Here is a 9,995-nt window from a genome sequence, read left to right as displayed (position 1 = left end):
ACCTGGGATGAATCTGTTAATTACTCTATGCCTCAGTTGCTTCTAATAAAAATAAATGGTAGTGACACAGGATTTTCTTCTCAGTCATTTTGCAAGATGCAACACCCCACCCAAGCCTCACTCAACCACACTACCTGCTGCAGTAGACAGCCTGCCCACTCAGCCTGCCCACTCAGCCTACCCAGGCCCAGTCTGGCTTATGCACGGGTTCCTGAGTTTTTGTTCCACACCCAAGAAGAATGAGGATTCACTGACAAAGAATGAGCAAGGTGGGGTTACTGAGTGATGAAACAGCTTTCATGGAGAGGGCACGGAGGGGGGGTCCCCCTACTCGAAGGTGGGAAAGTCCTCCTAATATAGCTGAGTCTGGGGCTTTTGATGGGCTCAGAATGGGGGAGGGGCAGCCTGTAGGCAGTATTGGAAAAGACAACATTTGATTGGTTAAAAGTCATTCTTCAGAAAGAATCAGGAAAGGGTGGGCAAACAGGAACAGAAGTTCTGACTCTGTTCTGGGTTGTGGGCTTCATCCTGGACCAGCAGTCTGGTCTTTCGGCCTTCAGGCTATTTCTGGCTTGAAGGTGGGGTTTCATTGGGGACCTGCCCTATACGCCTAGGCATTTGGCTGCCTCCTGTCACTATAGGAGTTGTCCTTGCTTTGGTTAATTTCTCCTCTATGAAATGATAAGATTGGAATAACCCAGGCGCCTTCAAAAATACCTAGATGCTTAACCCTTTTTTTTAAAAAATGAAATCTTATAGAGAAGTTCACTGGAAGAAGTTATAAAGGTGAGCTGCTTTGCATGCTCTTGCAAATCCCCATCAAAATCTGTTGTGAAATGTCATAAAGTTTGAAGTGCCAACATCTGCATGGAAATAAAGTATTTTGAAGGTTTCTGGTCCTGATATGGCCCGATAGGGTAAAAAAAAAAAAAAAAAAAAAAAAAAAAAAAGTATCTCAGACTGAAAAAGTAAACTTCTGCCCCCTGTCGCCCATCAGGCTGAGATAATACAGATAAAGACAGCAGCAGAGGGAGCAGGAAACAGGTTCTCCAAGGACACATTGATGTCATATCAGGTTAAATAACCCCCATCTTTGGGTGCTTGTTGCTCTCTTACTGAGAAGCCTTATTCTGGAAAAGCATTGACTACTAGAAGCTTTGCTGTTTGAAGTCATCAGGAGTGAAGCATCTCAATTGCCTGGGGAATCTAAGTCTCTTTGAAACAAGCAGCGTTGATTTCCAACCTGGGTGCAGAGCTTCCCTTAAAGGGTTTCTGGGTGTGCCAGTTGGCATCTGTCATAACTTTGTAGTCTCCAAGGACACAGACCCCCAGACTCCAGACCTGATGTTGACCTGTGCTCACAGCCCTGTCTGCCCTGAACCTGTCAAAACCCTCTTTCCTTTAAATTTCACCTCCAATCCTCCCCTCCCCTAAGTCTTCAAACTGTTACCTTTGCTGAAGCATCCCAGGGTTCCTCTGGCCTCCGTCTTCTCTCCTTGCAACGAGCCAATAAATCTGACTTTATCCGACTACAGTTTGCACCTGGTGATCTTTGATTGGGCTCAGACAGGCCACACACCGATCGAAGCAGAAGAAATTCTCCCTGGTCTTTACTATTTAATGCAAGAATAAGGATCAAACAGATCATGTACTTGAAAGCGCTTCACCGAGAGAACTACACATATAGAATTATTTACTGGAACTAATACTTTTAACAAACAGGTTCAAATATAAATGATTAGTCCTGATAATATACATTTCAGGGGATATTACCCAGCTTCCCCATTTAAACCTCATGTTAAGAGCACGGGTTTTCAGCTCAGCTGTCTGTGAGTTCAAGCTGTTATACTCTCGTTTACTGGCAGTGTACCTTTGAGTTATTTTACCTCTCAGAGTCATTTCACAGGTAGAATGGGGATAATAATATCCGGTTCATACTATTGTTCAGAGGATGACACGAGAAGAGTCATGTGCTGCCTGGTCTATGAGGACCACTGAATATGCATTCATTCCCTACACTGACCACTCAAAGGGAGCCAAGCTACATTTCATTTTGTAATGTCTACATTTCTAGACACCAGATTAGCATTCTTTCCTCGAAAAAGTTACTGTTTGGCTAGCAGGCCAATGACTTGATGGGCAGCAAGAAGCTAGGGTTAGAGATGGGTGTGGTTAGAGCTGCCTACAGCTCTTTCAATGTCGTTAGCTTTGAGCATGGTGGATAGTATATTTGGCTGGTCAGATTACTTCTGAGAATTCTTACAGTTGTTCTCCTATTCATGATTAGGGATTTATTCAACAAAACTAAGGAAATAATCTCATCTAGTGCTTTGTTCCGGTCTTTGCTTGTTGTTCCTGAAATTACGGAAGATGGCAAGAATAGCATAAACCACCTCAACTGCAATTGCTTAGAAAATTTCATATACTTTTTTTTTTAAGAGACTGCATATCTTTCGTGGAGAAAAAGGTCAATGCCTCATTCACAAAAACCTGATGGCAACCCACATCATCTTTAAAACATTAATTCGAGAAATACTGGGATTGAATTTAATGTGAGTGAACTTAGTTTTAGGAGGTTGGTTTTCTCTGCTCATTAATTTGTCATAGAAATTGTTTAGCAGTGAGACGTGTTGTAACAGTAAAATAACCACACAGAGAGAAATAATCCTGCTGTTTTTAAACTTAACAACAACTTTTTAGAGACAGGTTTAGAAATGAAAGGAATGCAATGATTTGCAGAATATACGCTACTTGCTGTCTTTTGCACACACGTTTTCTAAATTAGCCTAATTAATCCTATGCTGAAACTGGAGAGTCTTCTTGTTAAGTTCATATTGATTTACACAGGAAAATGATCAAAAAGTAAACCCATGGCGTGAGGTGCTTGAAACATACACAGGAAGCATTAAGGTCCGGGCTTGTGAAGTTGGGATCGTTAGGGAGACAGTTGCCTAAATCAACTGTTACAGAAAGGAGAGGAAGGTGTTGAAACAGAGGCCAGAGCAAGAAACACAGTTTGCAGAGAGGGCAAACTTTCTGAAAAAGGGAAGATGTTGAGTATTTTAGGCTTTAGAGTCCACATGGTCTCAGCAGCAGCTGCTCAATGCTGCTGCTGTCCTGTGAAGGCAGTCACAGACAATGTCAACAAACAAAATTGTACATACAGACACTGAAACTTACATCTCATGAACTATTATGACTCTTTTGATTTTTTTCCAAGTATTTAAAAAATGTAAAACTCATTATTAGTTTGAAGGCCATAGACAACCAGGTGGTGGGTTGGATTTAGTCTGCAGGCTACTTAGCCCCAAAGATGATGATTGAATAGTTTACTGGAATAATTTGATAATATTTCAGAGGATTTTATGGTGTTATTCAGGTGGACTTCAAGTCCGTTATATAGCCTCTCCTCTCAGTTGTTTATTTCACATTATAGCTATAGTTTCAAGAGATACAGGGGATATCTTCCCCTCTATTGGGTGGTACTTGCAATGCTGGAGGCATGTGGGAGAGGTAACACGAAGAGGAGGCTGGCCTCGTTTGCATAATATTAAGTAGCAACATATTTAGTTCAATAGGAATACAAATTAGACATCTATTACACCCAGGTCTGGAGAACAGAGCTCAACAATTACCTGCTCTGATTTAGGTAATGCAAATACCAAACTGGTTAATTCTGGTTAGAGACAATTTGCTGGTTTAAATCCTTGGAGCTGATGAAGAAAATGTTTGCTGAGCTCTGAACAGGTGCTGATACAAGTTGGGTCTATGTCCCCACCCAAATCTCATGCTAAATTGTAATCCCTAGTGTCGGAGGAGGGGCCTGGTGGGAGGTGATTGAAGCATGGGGCAGATTTCCCCCTGGCTGCTCTCGTAATAGTGAGTTCTCACAAGATCTGGTTGTTTAAAACTGTGTGGCACCTCCTCCTTTACTCTCTCCTTCTCCTTCTCTCACCATTTAAGATGTGACTCTTCCCTCTTCACCTCCTGCCATAACTGTAAGTTTCCTGAGGCCTCCCTAGCCATGCTTCCTGTACAGCCTGTGGAACTGTGAGTCAATGAAACCTCTTTTGTTTATAAATTACCAAGTGTCAGGTAGCTTTTTATAGCAATGCATGAACAGACTAACACAGGTGCATAGTGATTTGCTGGCTGCATGACCCTAAGCCTAGAGGATGTGGGGGTTTGTAGAACGGCAGAGCAAAGGGGCCAGAATGAGCAGAGCTGAACCCTTTGCAATGAATGACTCAATTGTACCATTTGAATGCAACGAAACAGACTTGGTGAATCAACCCACTTCCTAAAAGCAGTTGGCTTGCCACCAGAGCAGTTGGCTTGCCAAGGGGTCCTGAGTAACTGACCAATCCTAAACTGACAAGTCCAGGACCTGCCTAGACTGACCACAGTCTGTTTTTCTTGAGACACTTTGTGACTTTTGTCTCTATGAGACCCTCCCTTTGTCTTTACAGTGACACACACTGTATGGAGTGTGTCCATACACAAGAAAATCCTCATTTAGCACCGTCTGTCCACCTGCAGAATCTTAGACACTACTCCTGGCTGACTGAGCCAGAATATGCATTTTTCAACAAGATCCTGGGTTGATTCACATGTACATTAAAGTTTGAGAAGCACTGAGGTACATCCTCAAAAGACGATGGTCTCAAACTTGAACTGGCATCACTCTTTAAAATATCCATCTCTGGGCTCCACCCTCCTGTGTGGCTGGAGAGTGTACATTTCTAAATACCCAGGTACTGCCAATAGGAGATTGTACATTTCTAAATACCCAGGTGCTGCCAATAGGAGATTGTACATTTGCTGAATACCCCGGTGCTGCCAATGCTGCTGGACTGGGACCACATTTCAAAAACTGCTCTTAAAACTGTGAGCTGTTTTTCAAGAAGTTAAACTGAAGACTTCATCCCACAGATCCTATTCTATGTTAGATCGGGCTTTCCCAACCTTACCTGGTGATAGATACAACTTAACATTTGTCTTGGCTAGGCACTGTGGCTCATATCTGTAATCCCAGTGCTTTAGGAGGCTGAAGTGGCCAGATTGCCTGAGGTCAGGGGCTCAAGACTAGCCTGGACAATATGGTGAAATCCTTTCTCAACCAAAAATAGAAGAAACTATCTGGGCGTGATGGTGCATGCCTGTGGTCCCAGCTACTCAGGAGGCTGAGGTGGGAGGATCACTTGCACCTGGGAAGCAGAGGTTGCAGTGAGTCCATATCATGCTACTATGCTCCAACCTGGGTGACAGAGTGAAAACTCATCTCAAAAAACAAAACAAAAAACAAACAAAAATTTGTCTTGTCTGTCATCTTTAATTTTCCTTTATCAGAAGAATTATTTATTTGCCTCACTTTCCTTTGCTGATGTGATTTTCCTCCCTCAAGAAATAAAGTGGGCAAAAAAATTTTTTTGCCCTTCAAAAAAATTAAGATTACTGCTCTTAAAACATAAGTTTCTCTTATACATTTCAATTTAATCATGAAGTTTTCTTAATACATTTCAATTTAATCATGAAGTGCCCAAGACAAGAAAAAAACTCTATGAAAACCAATGACTTATGTACCTGATGGTTTAGATTTCTCCTGGAATTATACATCTGTTCAAAATACAATCATATCTGCATTGTTAGAAATCTTTGGATAAAAACCAGATTATATAAAGATTTCAATCAGTCCACATCCCTAAGAAAGTAGAAAGGGCAGGAAATGATTAAGGGGGATTATTACTAATCTGATAAACACAGATTTGTGTCTTTCGGAGAGACAGAAGTGTCACTCTCCGTATCTGTGCCATTCCTACCACCTGGCCCCCAAGTGGCATTGCTTTAACCCAAAGTCTGTAGGGAAAAATTCCTCTTCCGTTTTTGGTTCTCAGTCCTATAATTTCTGGGCTGAAATGAGTCTTGGGGCTAGGGGAGAGGTGATGTCATCCTTCCACTCCTCCTCCGACCACAGTTTCATTTTAAAAGAGTATTGGTGAATACGTGGGCGGTGTGTGGCCAGGTGACGGTCTGTACTTAGCATCAGGGCTGTGCTGTGTGCGTGCTCAGCTGGGGGCCTTGGTGATGTGGCTTGCATCCCCAGGTGTGTCTGAGCTTGGGTTCATTTGTGCGTGCTGGTGTGTCCATCTGATGTGGCGGGTCCCCAAGCCCGTGGAGACGTCTGTGAGTCTCTGAGGCCCAGGTGTGTCTGGGTTCACACGCAGTTGGGGCTTGATCCTGAGTACTCAGGTGTGTTAGGGTAGATGTGACTGCTGTGGGGCGTCCCCAGGTGTGTGAAGCTGGTTGCGCTGTGCCTGCGGCGGGGGGGGTCTTCGGAGGGCATCGGCGTGGGTGGGTCTGGCTGTTAGGTGTACAGGTGTGCCCGCGGCCAGGTGTGTGCGAGGGCGCCGCAGGGGCGGGCGGGCCTCGCGTTCCGCCTGCAGGGGGCGCCGCCCGGGGCGGCCTGGGAGCGCAGGCGCGGGCCAGGCCCTGCATTTCCGCCCCGACCCGGCCCTCCCCGACGGCGCCGGCTGCCGGCAGGTGAGGAGCTGCGCGCGGGCGGGGATCGGGGACGCGTCTGCTCCGCCCCCCGCGCGGGGTGTCCTGGGGCGCGCGGGGTGTCCTGGGGCTCGCAGGGACTCGGGGCGTCGCTCCCTGCGCGGCGTCCGGGCCGCGGCCGCAGCACCCGGCGCCCGGGCTGGCGAAGGAGGCGGCCTGGGGCGCCGCCGGCGGGGCCAGGCGGAGGGAGGGGACAGTGGGCCCCAAACGCGTCCTCCCAGCGGCGCGCTTGCGGAAACGGGCGGAGGGCGGCCAACGCCAGGAGCCGCCTGACGCACCGGCGCTGCTGCTTCCCTGCAGAGGAAACGCGACCGCCGCCTTTCAGAGGACTCCGAGCCGAACCGGGCTAACGCTTCTCAGAGTTGTTTTTAATTTTAAAGACTTCCTTTTTGTAAGGAGACTAAAAGTTGCAAAAGAAATCTAAAAACATGTCCTGGCACTTGTGAATTTCTGATCTAAGCTTTCTTTGGAGCCATTAGTGAAACTTCTGAAATTTTGGAGAAACTTACTGCCTTGATTATTAATTATGGTTATCACTGCTGTTTGACTCTCTGGGCCAAGGACAACGCCGTAGGCTCAGAGGCCGACTTAGGTGTTTTTTTTGAACACAGCTTCTTAACACCACGCTTAGTTGATTAATATTGAAGTGATAAGAAAACGCACTAGATTTGTGGCTTTTTCTTTTTTTTTTTTCCTTTTCTGAGACGGAGTCTCACTCTGTCACCCAGGCTGGAGTTGCAGTTGCATGATTTCAGCTCACTGCAGCCTCCCAGGTTCAAGCAATTCTTCTGCCTCAGCCTCCTGAGTAACTAGGATTGCAGGTGTGCGCCACCATGCCCAGCTAATATTTTTGCATTTTTAGTACAGATGGATGGTTTCACCACGTTGGCCAGGATGGCCTCAAACTCCTGACCTCGTGGTCTGCCCGCCTTGGCCTCCCAAAGTTCTGGGATTACAGTCGTGAGCCACTGTACCTGGCCTGTGGCCTTTTTTAAAAGGTTATTCATTTTGCTAAATGTCCCAGAAATTAATTAAAAACTAAAAGTGACCTTTACAAAGTGTAGGTCTTACACACACGAACGTGTCCTTATGTGTGTTTACCTGTCAGTGAAGACTTTTCCCTATCCTCATTCAATTTATTGAATCCTCAGGTGAGGAGCACCTGCAGTTTGCCCTTATTTTCCCAAAATGCTTTGTTTTCCTGAAACTATTTGCAGGAGAAGCCAGACTTTCCTGAATAAGCAGACCACTGTGCTCTAGTAGAGATTTGTATTATAAAAGTTGAGTTTGCAAAATTAAATTAATTTCTAGTTGGTGGATTTTTGTATGGAAATAATTTGGGCTAGTTGACTTTACTAACTGGACGTTAATTACTACCAGTTAGAAGAGGATGGTTATTTGTGGTGCTCTTGGATATCAGGTAGCAGTAAGTAGAATAGAAGAGGGATTTAAAAATTATCTGAGCTGGGTGCAGTGGCTCACGCTTGTAATCCCAGCACTTTGGGAGTCCGAGGCGGGCAGATCACGAACAGTTATAGACCAGCCTGGCCAACACAGTGAAACACTGTCTCTACCAAAATTACAAAAAAAATTAGTTGGGCATGGTGGCAGGTTCCTATAATCCCACCTACCCCTGAAGCTGAGGCAGGAGAATCGCTTGAACCCAGGAGGCGGAGGTTGCAGTGAGCCGAGATTGTGTCACTGCACTCCAGCCTGCACAACAGAGCTAGACTCTGTCTCAAAAAAAAAAAAAAAATGATCTGTTCATTTTTCTATTAGTAAGATTTCCAATTTATGTCCATTCTTGAAGTCATTGGAAAGCTTTGCACCAGCCTTGAGCCAGGGCACCAGCAGGCTGGTGTGGAGGTGTATATAGTGCAGCAGTGTCACCAAGGAAAGGTGACAATAAGAGGACAAAATCATGCACTTCACAGTCCTCTCTAGAACATCCTCCATCTAAGCAAAATCTATTAGGAATTTTAAGAGGCCTCAGTTAAACATGGCTGCCCAGTGTCCTGCTGAACAGGAATTCATTCTTCAGTTGAAGCTCAATTGTCAGTAAGACTCCTGAGAACAGGGCAGTGGTGTTTAGGCTGTGAGGCCCCTTGACTGCGGAGCTTGCTCCATAAAATGTGTCATGATAACCCCTGAGACGGATTTACAGAAAAGACTCGGCTATTGGAAGTCTCTGGGATTGTATGGCATCATGAGGTAACAGACCTGGTAAACAGCTAGAATGTAGAGAAGAAGGAAACCAGAGGCAGCTTGCTGTTGGAGCTGAGAGGTGGGTGCTCACTGGAGGGCCAGGAGAAGGTCAAAGTTGGACAGACCTTAAGCAGAGAGTGATATGTTGTTGTTGGTGGTTTTTTTTTGTTTTGTTTTTTTTTTCTTGAGACAAAGTCTTGCTCTTGTCGCCCAGGCTGGAGTGCAGTGGCGCGATCCCCGCTCACCTCAATCCCCGCCTCCCAGGTTCAAGCTGTTCTTCTGCCTCAGCATCCTGAGTAGCTGGGATTACAGGCACCTGCCACCATGCCTGGTTAATTTTTGTCTTTTTAGTAAAGATGTGGTTTCACCATGTTGGCCAGGCTGGTCTTGAACTTCTGACCTCAGGTGATCCACCCAACTCAGCCTCCCAAAGTGTTGAGATTACAGGCATGAGTCACCGTGCCTGGCTGAGAATGGTTTTTTTATAGGCAGAGGAGTGGAAGGGTTGGCCAACACCATGAGCAAAAACAAGAAGCTGAAAATGACAGAATGTTCAGAGAAAGGCAAACAACTGGTGTACTGAGGCTTGACTCCGTGTGGAGAGGGATGCGGCCGGGGGTGGTGGGTGCCTGGAAAGCAAGGCTCTTGGTGATAACCTCTACTTTTTGATCAAGGTTCTGTTTTTTTTTTTTTTTTTTTTTTTTTTTTTTCAGTTTTTTTTTTTTTGCTTCATTAGGCCAACTTTAAGCAAATGTAAAAACACAGTGAAGTCGCATAATGAATTTCCAAATATCTATCAAATGGACTTCACAAGTCTTGTTTGGAGTTTAAAGCAGTTTATTCCAGACAACATGGCATTTCACCCCTAAATGGTTCAGTGTGCTTCTCCGAAGAGAGGGCATTTGCTTGTGTAACCATAATGTAATTATCACCTCCTGATGAAATTGACAGTAATTCCTTAACATTTTCTAAAACCTAGTCCATGATCAAATTTCCTTGAGCACCTCAAAAATGCACTTATTTTTACTGTTGGTTTGTTTGAATCCAAATCCAGACAAGAATTTGTTGACTGTTATCCTTTCATTTTATTTTAGAGAGAGGGTCTAGCTCTGTTGAGATCACAGCTCACTGTAACCTCGAACTCTCTGATTCAAGCCATCCTCCCACCTCAGCCTCCTGAATAGCTGGGATTGTAGGCGTTTGTCACAATGCCCAGCTTTTTTTTTTTTTTT

At 45.0% G+C, this 9,995-nt stretch overlaps 1 protein-coding gene across 4 annotated transcripts in view; it reads left to right on the top strand.

Moving 5' to 3' along the window:
- The first annotated feature begins 6,450 nt into the window (after window positions 1-6,450).
- Window positions 6,451-9,995, top strand: part of GGACT (gamma-glutamylamine cyclotransferase) — a 77,083-nt gene continuing 73,538 nt past the window's right edge. For 3 of the 4 annotated variants that reach the window (XR_005196171.1, XR_005196172.1, XM_017503576.2), the window contains exon 1: window positions 6,451-6,540. The gene's annotated coding sequence lies outside the window, so the exon portion shown is untranslated. Of the gene's footprint in view, window positions 6,541-8,310; window positions 8,843-9,995 lie in introns of those variants that run through there. The other variant, XM_017503575.2, reaches the window with a different exon arrangement.

The sequence above is a fragment of the Cebus imitator genome, unplaced genomic scaffold (genome assembly GCF_001604975.1).
Source record: "Cebus imitator isolate Cc_AM_T3 unplaced genomic scaffold, Cebus_imitator-1.0 Scaffold312, whole genome shotgun sequence".
Taxonomy (NCBI): domain Eukaryota; kingdom Metazoa; phylum Chordata; class Mammalia; order Primates; family Cebidae; genus Cebus; species Cebus imitator.
Note: the sequence above shows the minus strand (reverse complement) of the source record. Positions and strands in the feature narration are given on the sequence as shown.